Here is a 16,248-nt window from a genome sequence, read left to right as displayed (position 1 = left end):
AACCTAGGTTACTCAGCAGGCAAAAAAAAAAAAAAATCAGGTGGAACTGGAAGGAAACTATGGGGGTGCAGGCTTCTTGAATATACACAACTACATATAGGTGTCTAGGCAATCCCAGGAGCACGGAGAAATCAAGCTTATACACACAAAGGCTATATGAACTTTGTGTGGGAAGATCATTACTCCCTGCTTGTTTCTGATTCTTCAGCCCTTCTATATCTGTGTGTGCCAGCATCTTAGAGTGCTGTCTAAGAGTGCTGCTTCCCAGCTTGCACAAGTGCCTACCGCTAGGCAGGTTTTGGTCAAGGCAATATATAAATGCATCAGCCTACTACTTGAGGTAGCATTAAGTGACATCTGTAAGCAATGGTTCCTTTTACCCAAGTGACGCCCTGATAACACACCACCCTGCTAAGTAACTGAAATGGCTTTGCTTCAGCACTGTCCATGAACAGCAGCTCCACCACATAACCTGGGTGCCGATTGCCTTTGCCTGAGTAAACTCAATAATTTAAAATATGTATTTCAAATGGCATTTGTATCTGATGCCTAAAGTAGATGTAAAATTAGAAACAACCTAGAATATTTCAGCCCTCCATCCCAAGAGTCTGTGGAGCATAAGAACAAAGACCATATATTTAGGGGGAAGACGGGCTGCTGCCACTAACTATATGACTGGAAGCAGATTAACAGATCTGAGCCTCAGCCCCAGCCATACATTGGAGATAAGAATACCATTGACTTCGGGACTGACAGAGATTTAAACAAGACAATACTGATTGGGAATGGCACACAGTTTTGTTATTGTTAGTTATTAAATATGAACACTTTAAAATAATTTTGTAATTGTTCTAAAGTGCAAAGCAGCTGCCTAGATATAATGTTTCCACCTCAATTAATTACTGACAGGTGGGTGATAGTGCTGTTTATAGTAATTCTGGGTCATTAGATGAGATGTTCCCAGATGTGACAGAGATGAAAATATGAGGGAGACAGAGAAAGGCAGGCAGCCAGGCAGGCAACAAACACAGCTGTGGTCTCCTTACAGGAAGCACAGTTTCCTGACTATAACAATGATACTTATGTGCTGGAGAGATGGCTCAGCGGTTAAGAGCACTGACTGCTCTTCCAGAGGTCTTGAGTTCAGTTCCCAGCAACCACGTGGTGGCTCACAACCATCTGTAATGGGATCTGATGCCCTCTTCTGATGTGTCTGAAGACAGCAACAGTGTACTTATGTATAACAAATAAATAAATCTTTTTAAAATGAATGATGAAGTCAATTTAAAAATAAAAAAGAATGGCACTTAAACCAACTTGGGTTTTGTCTTACTGAAGAGTTTAGAGCAAGAATGTACAGAATGTCCCTAGGACTGAATTGTATGACCTTGTCATTTATTAACTGTTCCACTTATCTAAACATTTGTTTGCCTGTAGCCCTGGGCCATTGTCTGCCCTGGGCTGGCCCTGCCCCTCTCCCAGCCTGTACTATCTGTAGTTTTGTGGAGTGCCCTGAACAGCAGGGGTCCTGTCTTGTCTGTACTGTATCTACAAAGCCATGGGGTTCTGACCCAGTGACTGTCTAGGCATTTTAAGTTCAAACTTCCTTGTAGTTTTTCTGACCAATCTCTTGGTTTTTTTTTCCATCTCACCATCTAAAGTTAGTCTCTAAGACTATAGTCTCTTCCCTGATCAGGGTATGCACACATATGAGATGAACTCTGCCCTTTCTCGAAGAGGAACTTATTTACAGGGTAAAGCTTCCTTCATTGCTTATTTTTTTAGTGAAAAATGGACTGTATAATGTTCTCTGACAAAATGAAACAAGAGTGTCACTGGTGCCTTGCAGAGCAGATGGGAAAGCTTCCAAGGGGTGGTAGGGGAGCAAATGAATTTCAACTTGTAGAAACATGGCTTTAAGCAGATCTTGCCATTGGCTCCCCCAGTGGTAGGTATCTAAAGACAGACTAAGATGCAAAGACCAAGACAGGATGCTGTCATCATAATGGAATTCACTGAGAGCAAAATACTGGTCTGCCAATCAAACATCTGCTCCCTGGAGCCACAGGATGTTTTCCTCATCTGTATCTTATGTCAGACGTTCACAATGGCTTTTTTGGTGGAAATCTACCTAAACATTCTACATGGTATGGTAACGGGGAAAAGCACTTCCTTTTGTTGGAATGGTCTGTGACACCTAAGAGTCCATTGTGTGTGGAAGTTGGTATTGCAGGCAGTTTGAGCCCCGCAAAAAGAGAGTAAGAAAATGGCAAGACAGAAGTTGAAACTTCAGAGTTTGCTATTTGAGGATTTGTTTCAAAACATGACAGATTGGCTTCCTGAGCAAGCCTACCTCCTTATGAGGCTACATAGGCCTCTTTATATGCCCAGCCTGGTTTTGATTCAAACATAGGAATAGAATTTATTGTGATCAGGTAGTGTCTGAATCAATGGCTTGTAAGGAGGAAAGTGTCATGCAAATATATGACCTCAACACATCCCTTGGGTAGGAGCACATCATGCAGGTAGTAGAATGTTCCATTTGTGTCTAAGATGTGCATTACTTGGGTCTTCAGACTGACATCTAACAAACTCCTCAGCATAGCTGTGCAAGTGTACAGTTCCATAGTCTCAAATCACCTCATCATAACTGCATGTTCACTTTCTGACCTCAGCACGGAGTACTGAAAAGATGATAAAGACCCAATAGCATCAATTTTCTTTTGGAAGAAGGAAGAATGGTTATAATCATTTAAAATGTCCAAATAACAAGAAAAACTTTACTTAACTAATGTCTGAGACTGACCAAATACTGACATTTATTTCCTAATTATCCTGAAATTCCCAGAATCTTCTGGTTTTCTTCCAATTTAAAATAAACAAAGCCGCAAAGATAGCTGGACATCATCACAGCCCTCCATCCCCAGCGACAGTGTATGTTCCTGTCTGCTTTCCTATTCCGATTAGATCTTACAACGTCCCAGGGAGTTTACACAAGGTGTTTGGCATGAGCTCCCCAGATAATGTTTATAACCTAAAAGCAAGAGTATAGAGACCACTTAGCACATTTGATTTTGTGCTAAGGAAAAGGATGTTAACGGAGACCTAAGGTGGTGGGAGTGACACACAGACGGAAACAGTCAGGAGAACGGTGACTCCAGGTGAGGAGTAGCTGGTTTTCTGCTTTCTGCTGCCTGGTACCAGCATTCAGTTCCATAACCACCCTCATAGAACTTGCTTCACAGTCAGAAACCAAAATCCAACCACTGAGATTGCAAAAGTATTTCCACATTCTAAACAAAATCCAGAGATCTCAATCAAGATCATCAGCATCCTAAGTATTCTGATGGCTTGAAAGGAAGTTAAGTCTATCCAGACAGGCACCCTACCTCCTTCAAGAAGATTTGATGTCGAACTCACTTTATTTAAAAATGTATAGGCAGTCTTAAAATTCAGTAATTGATTTCAATTACTAATTATGAGTGTGTATATAGGTATATATGAATACAAGTATATATGAATATGTATATATGTATATGTGTATGTACATGTGCATACATATGTATATATACATGATTTTATATGTATATGATTAGCCAATGGGATTTTTAAATTATAAAATAAACAAGTATCAGGGTCATTGTTACTTTATCTCCAATGTAATTTCTTTCCATTCTTGAGAGCTGACAGAAGACATTTGATACATAGTGTTGCTAACTTATGTTCATACATCAAAAGTACAATAACTAAGAATGGGTTTGGATGATAGAAGATAGATATAGATAGATAGATAGATAGATAGATAGATAGATAGATAGATAGATAGATAGAAGTGCCACTAGACTTGTTTCTCTAAGCATTTTCCAGAAATAAGTCCTAGCTTTATGAAGCCATTCACCAAAGCCACAGAGTGAGAAGTGTGAATACCTCCCTCAACCCCTACAATGCAGGAGAAAGGGCTTCCCTGTGAAGGCTGGCTAGGGACAAGCAACACGACTGTGGCCTGCTCACCATCCTCGCATGCAGCCTCCCAGGTCCAGAGAGGTGGGCTATAGAGGACAGAACAGTGGGGCTTGACTTGGCCAGACTCTCAAGTATGCTGATTACCAGACAGAACTTGAAGAGGAAGCTGAAGAGCATCAGAGCCACAGTCCCCACTAATTTGGGGAGACATGTCTCACCTGTCTAGGGCCTCTGACATGAGCCTGGGTAGTAAAAAGCACAGAGAAATGCTGCCAGAAGTGCCCAGGAGAAATCATTTGATTCTTCTGTGCCACCTCTCTCTGAAGTGTCTGCTAGCTTTCACTTTCATAGTCAGAGAGTCACCCAACAAACCTTGATGAATGTCAAACACCCAGAGTACCAGACCAAGAGCATCAAAGTTTCAGATGCCAGCACCATAGTAGAGTCCCCGACGCCACCAAAATGCTACTTTTCCTTTCATCCAAGTCCCTCCTCATTAGAGTTTGCCGACAAGTGATAGTGATTTCCAACACGTAGAATGATTTTCTCTTTGTTTAGTCTCATAGCAGATAGCACCCTCCACTCTATCCAAACTCTTAGAAAGAAATATAAAATCCCTTTTTATTGGATATTTTCTTTATGTACATTTCAAATGTTATCCCCTTCTCCAGTTTCTCCTCTGGAAACCCCCTATCCCATCTCCCCTCCCCCTGCTTATAGGAAGCACCCACCCACTTCCTCCTCAACACCCTGGCATTCCCCTACACTGGGGAAACAGGCCTTCATATGACCAAGGGCTTCTTCTCCTACTGATGCCAGACAAGGCCATCCTCTGCTACATATGCGGCTGAAGTCAGGGGTCACTCCATGTGTACTCTTTGATTGGTGGTTTAAACCTTAGAAGCTCTGGGGTGTCTGGCTGGTTGACACTGTTGTTCTTCCTATGGGGTCGAAAACCCCTTCAGCTCCTTCAGTCCTTTCTCTAACTCCTCCACTGGGGACCCCGTGCTCAGTCCAATGGTTGGCTGCAAGCACCTGCCTCTGAATTTGTCAGGCTCTGGCAGAACCTCTCAGGGATCAACTATATCACTCTCCTGTCAGCATGCACTTCTTGGCATCTGCAGTGGGCTTGGTGACTGTACATGGGATGAATCCCCGGGTGCAGTAGTCTCTGGATGGCCTTTCCTTCAGTCTCTGCTCCACATTTTGTCTCTGGATTTCCTCCTGTGAATATTTCGTTCCCCCTTCTAAGAAGAACTGAAGGACCACACTTTGGTCTTCCTTCTTCTTGAGCTTCATGTGGTCTGTGGTTTTGTATCTTGGGTATTCTGAGCTTTTGTTAACTAGTGATTGTCTAAGATTGCCTTCTTTCCAGCTATTATGCTGATGCAGGGTATTTGACATGCCTTTCCTTGAGTCTCTGCCCTGCAGAGTTGGCCCTGGAAGAAAAAAGTAAAAATAAGAACACCTACAAAACATTCACATCGTACTAAATTTAAACTTAAATTCCAGGTGTTCTTTAACACAGAAATAAATATGTCCTTTTGATCATCTCTTCTCATAGGGTGACCTGAAGTTCTTAACACAGATGGGCTATCATCAGAGCAAAGCCATGTTAGAGAGGAGAGAAGGAGGCATGCATTTAACCATTCCCTCCATTTAGTGGTAAGATGGCTCCATAGATTTCAGAAAATGCATTGAGCTAGGCCACATTTATCATGCTTGATGAGTCAATCACCCTTCTGTTATAAGAACAGCAAATACAACAATTATGGAGATAACAGACTCGAGGGAGCAAAGAGTTGTCTTGGCCCCCATATTAGTGCATGTTTAGAAGGATGGTAGTTTTGGAGGAGGCAAACAGCAAATCACAGCAGTAGATCACATGTCCAAATACTCTACTCAAAGCAGGAAAGCAAAAGCAAGGAACAGGAGAGGAGTGTCTCTAGTCCCTATGGAGGAACTTCTACCAGGCTGCACCTCGTAATAGCACGTCTACCTTAATGCAGGGCCTTGGCACTCCAGACCCTAACTTTAGAAGTTCAATAATAGATTTATGTACTAGAAACGTTTTAGGGCTAAAGATGCAGTTCAGTGGTAGAGCACTTATGTAAGGTATCCAAGGCACCAGCATCACATAGTCACAGTTATAAGGACCAGGTCCTTCCAAAGTGGCACTTCATAAATGTGTCATAAGCATGCCCCAGTAGACATTTCAAAGGAACACTAATATAGTTAGAGCCCATTTGAGCACAAAAATCATTTCCCTGAAATTCTCAACTAAGATCGTGTGAGTCTCCGGTTCTCTATTCATGAAATATTCTGGTCTCTAGAATGTCTCTCTCTCTCTTTTAAATTCTTTAGCTTATACACCTGTGGTTTGCCTTCACTGATGGTTTGCTTGGTAAAGCCTTTCTTCATAAATAATCCTAAAGCAAATTCCGTGTAGGTATTATGTTAAGCAGGGTAAGGTTAGGGTGAGCAAGGTTCTAAGCAAGGAGGTTTTAATGTCGTGAATTAGAAAGAAACCCTCTCATCCACCACCACACTGGGCACACCTGTTAGAGCACACCTACTCCAGGGAACAGCAAGAAACAGAAGAATAATCCACCCCAACCCTCTAGCAAGAGACTGCACCATCCAAAGCTTGCCTGAGTTCTTCAGCTCTGTCCTCTCTCCTCACTCGCCCTCATTCCTGATGTCCCAACATAGCTCATGTGGAATAGTTGCTCACTTTTGCTGGTTCTATGTCCTAACTCTCACCTTGGGTTGGCAACCCCATAAAGTTTTCATAAAGTTCTGTCCTAAAGACATTGTAACAGGAGCAAGAAGCCAACAATTCATCCCAGGAAGGGCTAGCTTTTCCCCAGAAACACACAGAATCACCACAGTGATACAGTGCAAATTTCAAGCCACACACATTAATAGACAAGAAGCCAACTGGTGAAGAAAGACGACACAGAGATGTTGGGCTAAGAGACATTAGAAATGACTTACTATGGCACTAGATGATGCTGGGCTCCTGAGGGATGCTGATGATGCCTCAAGACCACACAGCTGTATGGAAACCACATCAGGTAAGCACCAAGTCTCTGAGACATCAGGACACTTTATCAGACTCCCAAAACCCCTCTTTCTAAGTGCTTAAAAAATGGAACTACCGAAAGCCACTTAACAACCAATTTCTTAAGACTGTCCCAGAAGGCACTGTCACTTTCAGACTGGGTAGAATCAAAGTAGGGCCCAGGTGTCTTATTTGCACATCAGAAAAGGCAGTACCAAATACTACTAGATATTCTGAGCTCCCACTCTGTGCCTGACCATGTCCAGACATTGAGGAGATATGGATAAAAGAGATAAGTCCTCTGCTCTAGGTCGCTGATATTCAGAGGACAGAAAAAGACTGAACCAGAAGACAAATGAGTATGCCACAGTTGTCTCTGCCAAGGTAGAAGGAGAACAGGGAGCATGGCATTGCCCTGTGCTCTTATAAGATGTTGAGTAGGACCATGGGCCCCTGCCCTCTAGTCCACTCAGATGTTGTTAAATGTCTCCTGAGGGCAAACTTCCCTGTGGGTCCCTTGATCTTAATAATCTTGCCAGTGTTCATCTGTCACCCCACATAGTGGCTCATAGAGTGGCTCACATGAGCCACGGGAGAGATAACAATTCATCCCAGGAAGGGCTAGCTTTTCCCCAGAAACACACAGAATCACCACAGTGATACAGTGCAAATTTCAAGCCACACACATTAATAGACAAGTCTCTAACTACAAAGCAGTGTGAATTCAGCCACAGGGTATCAAAACAAAGAAAGCTAGCCTATCCCTTACCCCAGACATTACTTTGTAGCGTGTGGGGAAGGAGATGAGAGATACTACCTGTCACATTTGGAAATCACTGTGAATATATGGATTACATGAAGACAAGGCAGGTACAAAGATCTTTGGAAACTTCAGAATGAATATGGCCCACAGGCTGGCAGAACCTGAGGATTACATTGCTTACAATGACATCCTTGTGTAATCCTGACGCTCTGTCAGCACGCTAGTCCTAACCAGCTTCCCTGACTTCTAAAAAACAATGTAATCACTCTGTAATCTGTGTGTATAAGAAGCCTCATCCACAAGCACAGCCCTATGCCATTCTTTTAAAGCTATCAGCATGCTAACATCTAGACCAAATCTCACCAGGCAGGTGTTTTTCACTATGGTTAATCATCACCAATTGGGCAAGCAGAAACCCTACACATGCTATTGACTGAACTCAGAACAGAGAGCTAAAATCCCACCAGGAATTCATATTTCATACAGCTTACTAGGAGCCTAAGGCACATTAAAGGTCTTCCTAGGAGACAGAGTGAGCACAAGTCCTGCCTTGAAAAGTAGAACAAGAATGTCTCAGAGTAACTAGTAAGAAGGCTGAGGACATGTGCATCAAGCCTTATGTTCAATCCTCAGTGCTAGGGGAAAATATTTTAATTTAAAAAGAAAAAAGAATTTATACAGCAGATAGCACTCTTCATTGGCAACCCACACAGAACGAGCCAACTTTCTAAAGTGTTGCAGACTAACAGCAGAGATGGGAAGACAGCCAGGTGGCTGTGATCTGGCCATACTCGTCTCTTCCTAATAAATGTCCGGTCACTCTGTCCTTGTATTTCATTGGAACTTAGCCTTCCAGGGCTCAGGATCTAAGTAGACAATGACCATTGTCAAGTAGCAGACAGCAAGTTTGTCCTTTCGCTATCTAGCACCTTTATCTGCAGTTAATTGGTTGGTCATTGGAACCCAAGCCTTCAGAGCTTGGATAAGATGAATAGAGCAAGAGCTCTCCTGCTCTGTTGATGAACCACTCTTAAGAGAGTCCTTGGTGAAACAATGCCCAGAGCCACCGTCTGCCACCTTTGCATAACTCACTCTCCACCTTTTCGAGATCACAGCTGGATGGTGGCTCTCTGAGTATTTCCAGCATGAAATACCCCCAGCTTTCTCAGAATAAGTACAACAGAGATTGTGCGTAACTTCCCACTCAAGTTTCTAGAGGTCTGCTCTCTATAGGAGCCCAAGACTCACCAGTGTTTGCCCACTCTGCTCCTTTCCACTGGAGGAGAGAGACACAAGACAAGTCGCCTCTTGCTCCTCTCAGCTAAGTGTCTGTGCTCTGCTGATTTCTTTCTCCATGGTGGGAACTAGGAAGTGGACAGAGAGAATATGCTTCAGTGCTGATACAGAAACACAGAACTTCTTTCTCTGAATCTGGGACAGACCGAACGGAAGTTAACTTGATTAGACAGCAGTAGGCTCCCTGAGGAAATTTATCACCAGATCAGATACCAATTCCAATACAATTGACAAAGAACATTGACCATCACAGTAGTAGAATACATTTAGGAATGATGTAATCTATATGTAAACTGTTAGTCACACAAAAGAAAATCTAAACATCTCTCTCGTAGTAGGAAGGGACTCAAATGAGATGACATTTGAACAAGACGTTGTAGAGACAGTAGTTGAATAGCTAAATCAGAAAGATGGATAAGAGTCAGGCTTAAAGAGGTTCATATCAGCTAAGCAAGAAGGCTTAAAACTGCTAGACACAGGATTCAGTTAGGCAAGACCAGACCATAAAATAGGGAGGACAACTAGTAGGGAAAGAGTGAGCATGGAGAAGTAGCCAGGCCACCTAAGATGTTGGCAATGCCCAGAACAGTGGGCAGCCCCTGTCTTTGAGAGATGGAGACTTGGGGAATGTTTCAATCGTCAGCATAATCAAATAGCTCTTATTTTTCATGTCTGCTCCAAGGAAAAGTGCAATCTAACTTTAGAAAAACTCACAGGGATTGTTACAGATTCCAAACAGGCCAGAACAATCATGATCGGTGTGTTTTTATAATGCATCATTGTTTTCATGAATGATATCTATTCCCTGGTCAGTAGTATCATTGTTATTCTCAGTAAAACAGGGTCATTTATTTCACCTGTGAGAATTCCAGTCAGGAACTCATTTATCACCACATCTCAACACCTAGCAGAGAGACCCTGGTGTGTATTCCAAGTTCTTATATTACCACACCCAGAGCAGCACTCAACAAACTCTGCTGTAAAAACTTAGTAGTATTTGGCTCTTATTTTGTAGATCAAGTAGTGTGCCATTTAACTCTGACCTTAAAGGGTAGCTGCAGCCATGGCCATATCTAAATGAGAGAGCAAAACCTTATTCTAATAAATCTTTATTCATAAAAATGGAAAGCACATTGAGTGGGACTGGACATAGACTATCTACTTCTGTTGTAGACAAAGATTTTGTTCTCGGTGAACTTGAAAAGGGGGCAGTTAATCAATAATTCCCTCCGAATACTGGGAAGAAACCCCTTGCAGATGAGTGGGAACAATTTACCTATCCTTAAAGACAAATGTACCCACCCTCTCTAATACGCTCAAGGTAACAGAAGGTCAGAAGCAAGAGAGGTTTGGATGATTTCCATTTATGCTAAAGAAACGATTGAATGCCGTTTGTGAGGCTCTGAATCTCTTGCTCCAACCCTCATACCTGTGGGTTGGCTTACATCCCACACTTCTGAGGCGGAACTTGCTGCACATGTTCTAACTCCACCTTTGGGGGAAGTGAGCAGTGTCTGCACTAAGAAGGAAGAGATTCTAGAAATGGACTGCTCACAGAGTCCAACCCAGTGGGATGTTTAACAAAACCAACCATGTTGCAACATGCCAAGATATTGAGGATGCAAGACTGGCAGGGCCCATATCAACTACATCCAGGGATGCTGCACTTCTCACCAGAGCTAGAGCCACTCCTGAGATCCAAACTTGCACAGATGTTCGAGTTGAAAATAAATTCTTAGTTCCCAACTTAGTTTGAATACAAAACCATTGGTCCCCACTTGAACTTGAACTTCCTGATGGAGGGGACCTTAACACTCACTTTGGTAGAATGGCATTCCTTTCAATAATATTAAATCCAAGGCCCAAGTTAGAAATTATTAAGGATCTCATTCCTGTTGGTTTCTCCAAAAGTATTACCATTTGGTTCCAAGGACACAGCATTTTTCAAGGCAATAGTCATTACAATGCTGAGCACTTAGAACTTGCCACAGGCTGCTTCCCTCTGCTCCACAGTCTCCAGGATGTCCTGGATTTTATAAATGAAAGGATAAGAGCTGAAAATACTGATGCACTCCTGTAGGCTGAGATAGGATGATCAAGTCAGCCTTGGCTAGCTTTGTCTCAAAGGTGCAAAGGGTAGAGGAGGAGAAAAGGAAAAAAAAGGTCAAGGGTGAAAGAAAAAGAAGGGGGGAAAGGAAGGACCTGACTGAATAGCACTCACCCATATGGTGGTTTTACACCAGACCCACCTGGGCACCATGCCTTCTAACTAAGCCCATTACCTCAGGATTAGGGGTGTGTTCAGAGGCATAGAGAAGTCTCAACGTTATTGGGTTCACTTTTTGGGATGTGTGTTGTCTGATCAAAGCTGCAAAGTAAGGTAATGTAGTGATGACGTGGAAAATAAAGCAGCAGTGCAGGTCCAAGCCCCAGACAGTCCTGGAGTTGAAAGCCAGAGAGTTAGAAAGTGTTGTTAAGGTGGACCCAGGGCTATGTTGTACAACAGAGCAACAGCAGCATGTGCTCCCTTCTGCCTCCTGTCAGGAACTGCTGACTGATTGATGGGACATGTCTCTCCTTAATTTCTTCCTTCAATCTGAGCTCACAAATCAGCATGCCCAAATTATATAAACCTTATTACTTAGACCTTCACATCTGGACTCACATGCAAATGAGAGAAGCTTTTTAGGTGTTTGGGACAAGTCAGCTCCATTATTCACATGCTTACTGGAAAGACTTTCACGGTCAAGCATCCTCATAAGAGGGTGGAAGTCACCCATTATAAGTGCTTATCAATAGTAGCTCTTAGCATCCCATTGGAGACTCCTAGGGTATCTTAAGAGAGATACAGCTGCTCTTTCAAACATGCTAAATTCTTGATGAACTTTGCCTCAAGGTTAGGCAAAGGTTAGGATCTACATACATACATACATACATACATACATACATACATACATACATGAATTTTGGGAACCTTCTCCGTATTCATTTTGTAGTAAATAAAAATGAAATCAAGAATGTAGAATATGGAGTGTTAGAACATGCTGTCTTGTTTCTTCTTTACCCGATCCATTCCCAATCAAAAGTCAAAACTAAAAGGCCATCTTTGTTGTTTAATTTGTACCAGTGGCCCTCACCTGAGAAGAACACTGGCCTCTGAGGAAGGAGCCAATAAGAGGACAATTGCCAACATCAGGAGACATTCAGTTGTCATCATGTCCACGTCACATGGGGGGTAAAGGCTAGGGATCCTACACCTTATGCACTGTAAAATGTCTACTCTAGGACTATGATCAGTGCAAACTTATCCAACTCCAAGGACCAGCTACACCAAGGCTAAGAAGCCCTGCCCATGCAGCTCAGAGACAGAACAACTGAGACCACATCCTCAGCACCTGCCCCACTAGTATTCTGATCTTCACGCACAGAGTTTGAAGAGGTCAGACCCTGTGCTGGTTGCAGTTGGGAAAGATATAACTGATAGCCACCCTAAGGCACTGTCCTGAATGCCTAATGTTCTAACGAATAGGGTTTTATCCCAACCTGGTTTAGGGTAGACTCCACAGAGAAAGTGGCACTGGCTTTCTTTGAAAGGCCATGGAGTTTTGTCACCATAAGATAAGATGGGCTGTGTAGGCTCTGTTATTTAACAAGCCTGAAGAGTGTTTTAAATGCTGACTGAGGAGCAGTAAGCTTCCACATGACCAAAAAGTTGATATCAATTATAAAATAAAAGTCATCAGTGATATACCCAGGTAATTTTTCTGTACCCAGGTTAGGGGGGAGACCTCAGGACACAGATACAGGCTATTGAAATTTCAAGAACAGGGAGTGTTCATACCTCTGAAGGTGGAACAGATGAGTTCGTATGTGTAGCTAGAAGCCTCCTTTGGGCCCTGGAGAGATGATACAGTGGATAAAGAGCTTGTTGTACAAGTTGAGGACCCGAGTTTGATTCCAGTACCCACATCAAAAGTCAGACATATGTCACACACTGGTAACACCAGCACCAGTATGGATCCTGGGGCTTCACTGGCCAGTCAGTCCAGCTAAACCAGCTAGCTCCAGTTCAGTGAGAGACCTTGTCTCTAAAGCTAAGGCTGAGAAGTACTAAGGGAATACCAACATCAACCTCCAACTTCCACATCATATATACAAGCAAGCACAATCACACACATGAATGCACACAGAGAGAGATAAGCAAAAATAATGGGGTTTTTTTTGTGAAACCTGCTGTGATTGTAGAAGGAGGCGAAAACTTTACCAGCTGATGTCTCTCAGTCCTGGGGCCTCCGCCTGCTCAATCCTCCTCAATACACAGGCCTTATCTTCACTCCCATTGCTCTGGAAGAGGCTCTGAGCGCTCAGAAGCCTCCTTTAGCATTTACAATGCTGCTTAAGTACCATACTTCTGTGAACACTGAGTGTTCACTGCAACCCAGTGGGGCTTTCTCAAGCTTCGGCAAGCACCACTCTTGGTAGCATTTCCTAAATACTATCTCAGTGTACCACCGGATACCTCAAAAGCCTGGCAAGTTTAATTATCAAAGAACAGAAAAAAATATTTCTTTCCTTTGTATCTGGAAGGATAGGGACTCTGTGACCCTGTCTGTGGATCCTTTCCCTCATAAGAAAGAAAAATCAAGAAGCTGCATATTCTTTCTCATTCTCTCACCCCCTGCTCCCATTTCCTCTCTTTCCAGTCTCTCCCTCCCTTATTTGCTCTGGTCAACCCTTTTTGCCCCTCCAGGCAAGATGACCTGTTCCTGCCCTCCCAGAATACTGGTTCCCAATGTTCCTGGTCCTTAGCCTCTGGCCTTGGCTCTATAGTCTTTCCACTTCCCTTCCTCCCAGCCCATCTGATGCAAACCCCATGCCTCTGGCTCACGTTTTCAAGGCAGACACAGATGTCCATCTCAGATGAGAGATCCAAGCCTGACCAAAGGAGCAAGGTGGATAGACATGGCCTAGAGCCTGAGCCCATCCCTGATGTGGATATGACACACATGCAAAGGCAGCCAGTCTGCAGACATTTACCTGGGTCAGCACAACAGGAAATCCCTGCCAGTGCCTATAGGTGCTGGCCACTGAGATGCATCCCAGGACCTCACACAGCAGGCCCTACCCCAACCACCTGTGGCTCTGAGTATACACATGTCCCCTGGGTCATCCAGTCTAGATTAGGCTCTGGGAGTCATACCTGAAGAATGTGTGGCATTTCATGGGCCAACCCACGCACTACCTTTGGATTCCTTGGAATTCCTAGGACAGTCACTCCAGACAATTTCAGAAGTAAGGGTCTGATGAAAGTTCACAATTGTTCCTTACCAGCATCTTTTCAAAGACATCCCAGACAGATAGGCTTCTAGATTCTCCATGGTCTCCCAGGTAACCATCTGCATCAGCTCATCGGAGCTCTGGAAAGTTTTTCAGGAATAAAGCCACCATTTCCCAAACTTTTATGAGATAAGAACAACATTTTGTTTCTCAGTGTGAAACAAAACATCTTCATTCCGGCCCTTCAGTCTTTAGGATATTGATGATGATTTCTTCATTTTAATACACTTGTTACAACTCATATATGTTCAAACCTACAGCATGAGGGTTTCATACATATTGTGTAATGGTTATAATAACAGAAAGAATCAGCACGTTTGTCAACTATGACAGGCGTAAGAGCCCTGGCACTTTTTAAACTCAAAGTTTGGGCCCTTGATCATCTTCTCTGTTCCCCCTGTTCCTCAGCAACCACAGATCCATAAAAGCCTGGCATGAGTAGAGCCCACAAACGTCAGAGTGTGCTCTCTCCAAGCCTGTGAAGTAGCAGAATGAGGTGGGAGTCTGGGCAGTGGCCAGTGACAGTGGCCCAGGTCACAGCTGCTCATTTACTACAATTGTCCCCAGGCTCTACCTTCTCATGGTGTATGCAGCTCTGGGCTCCTCCGTCATTCTTGGCTCCTCCTTGACTCAGCACTGTTCTTCCAGCCTTGGGGTTTATTTAAAAATAACTATGTGGCTCAAATGTCTCCCCTCTACTCCCTTACCTCTCAATATGTTTAAGATTTCAGACCCAGAAACTCCCAGATACTTTCGCTCCATCCTGCCCCAGGGTCATTTATTCTTCTTCCTCTATAACAGTGCTTCTCAACCTCTGAGTCTCAACTCCCTTGGAGGTCACCTAAGACCACCAGAGAACACTGATATTTACACTACTAGTCATAACAGTAGCAAAATTACAGTCGTGAAGTAACAAAAGTAAATTTATGGTTGGGAGTCACCAGAACACGAGGACCCGAATTAAATAGCATTAGGAAGGTTGAGAACCACTGATCTATAACACCCTTCTCCTTCACCTCTACAACTCCATGCCTGTAGCCCAAGTCCAGGACAGCTACCTCCTCATCCCCTCACATACACCCTCGCCTACCCTTTATGTTCCCTGGGTATTGTCTCCTCTCTCTAGTACATCTCTGTTAGAATAGGGTCACCATCCCCCTCCCTTATATGGCATGACCCTAAAATATATTTCCATATCTCCATGTACGTCTTTCACTTCAGCTTCATTGCCACACCTGCTTACATGGTCACCAGGATCCTCACATCCCCAGCCAGGGAGCCACCCCCTCTCTCTATCCATGGGCCTGAGGTACAAGTCAGTAGCACACTCTTACCATTCTTCTCCTTTAAAACCTCATCGTCTACTTTATTCCTAGGACACTAAGCATACAGTATGCTGTGCTGCCGTCTTTTCATATTAAGGTCCTAAAGGATGGGGACTTCACTCTGATTCAACTCCAGCTCCCTAAACACAGTGGGAATAAAATCATGTGGACAATGGGTGTTGCCCCACTCGTTCTACACAGCACTCCTGGCAAGATACCGAGTCACCATGTCTCGAGAGTGCATGTAGCCCTGAGCTCACTCCTGGGAAGAAATTTGTACAATAAAAAGAATGGTTGCTTGACCTTTTCCAGAGACAATCTCTACAAGTGTTTCTGGTTTCCTAACTTGCTAGAAGACAGGTGAAACCTGATGTAACCTACAGTAGCTCTTAGAAGAGTATGTGTTTGGGGACACCATGTCCTTAGTGTGTTGTGAAGACAATTGTACTAGCATTCATTAAAAATCACATCACTATTTTACCTTTAACTGCTTCCCATCA

At 43.4% G+C, this 16,248-nt stretch overlaps 1 long non-coding RNA gene across 1 annotated transcript; it reads right to left on the bottom strand.

The window, feature by feature from the left end:
* Positions 1–4,561: 4,561 nt before the first annotated feature.
* On the bottom strand, positions 4,562–14,436 carry LOC148000112 (uncharacterized). The gene is made up of 4 exons (XR_015641270.1): positions 14,415–14,436; positions 12,928–12,982; positions 9,039–9,154; positions 4,562–5,402 (listed from the first exon to the last, which is right to left on the bottom strand). It is a non-coding gene; the product is annotated as an uncharacterized LOC148000112 (long non-coding RNA).
* Positions 14,437–16,248: the final 1,812 nt, after the last annotated feature.

Source organism: Rattus norvegicus, chromosome 17 (genome assembly GCF_021556685.1).
Source record: "Rattus norvegicus strain SHRSP/BbbUtx chromosome 17, alternate assembly SHRSP_T2T, whole genome shotgun sequence".
Taxonomy (NCBI): Eukaryota; Metazoa; Chordata; class Mammalia; order Rodentia; family Muridae; genus Rattus; species Rattus norvegicus.
Note: the sequence above shows the minus strand (reverse complement) of the source record. Positions and strands in the feature narration are given on the sequence as shown.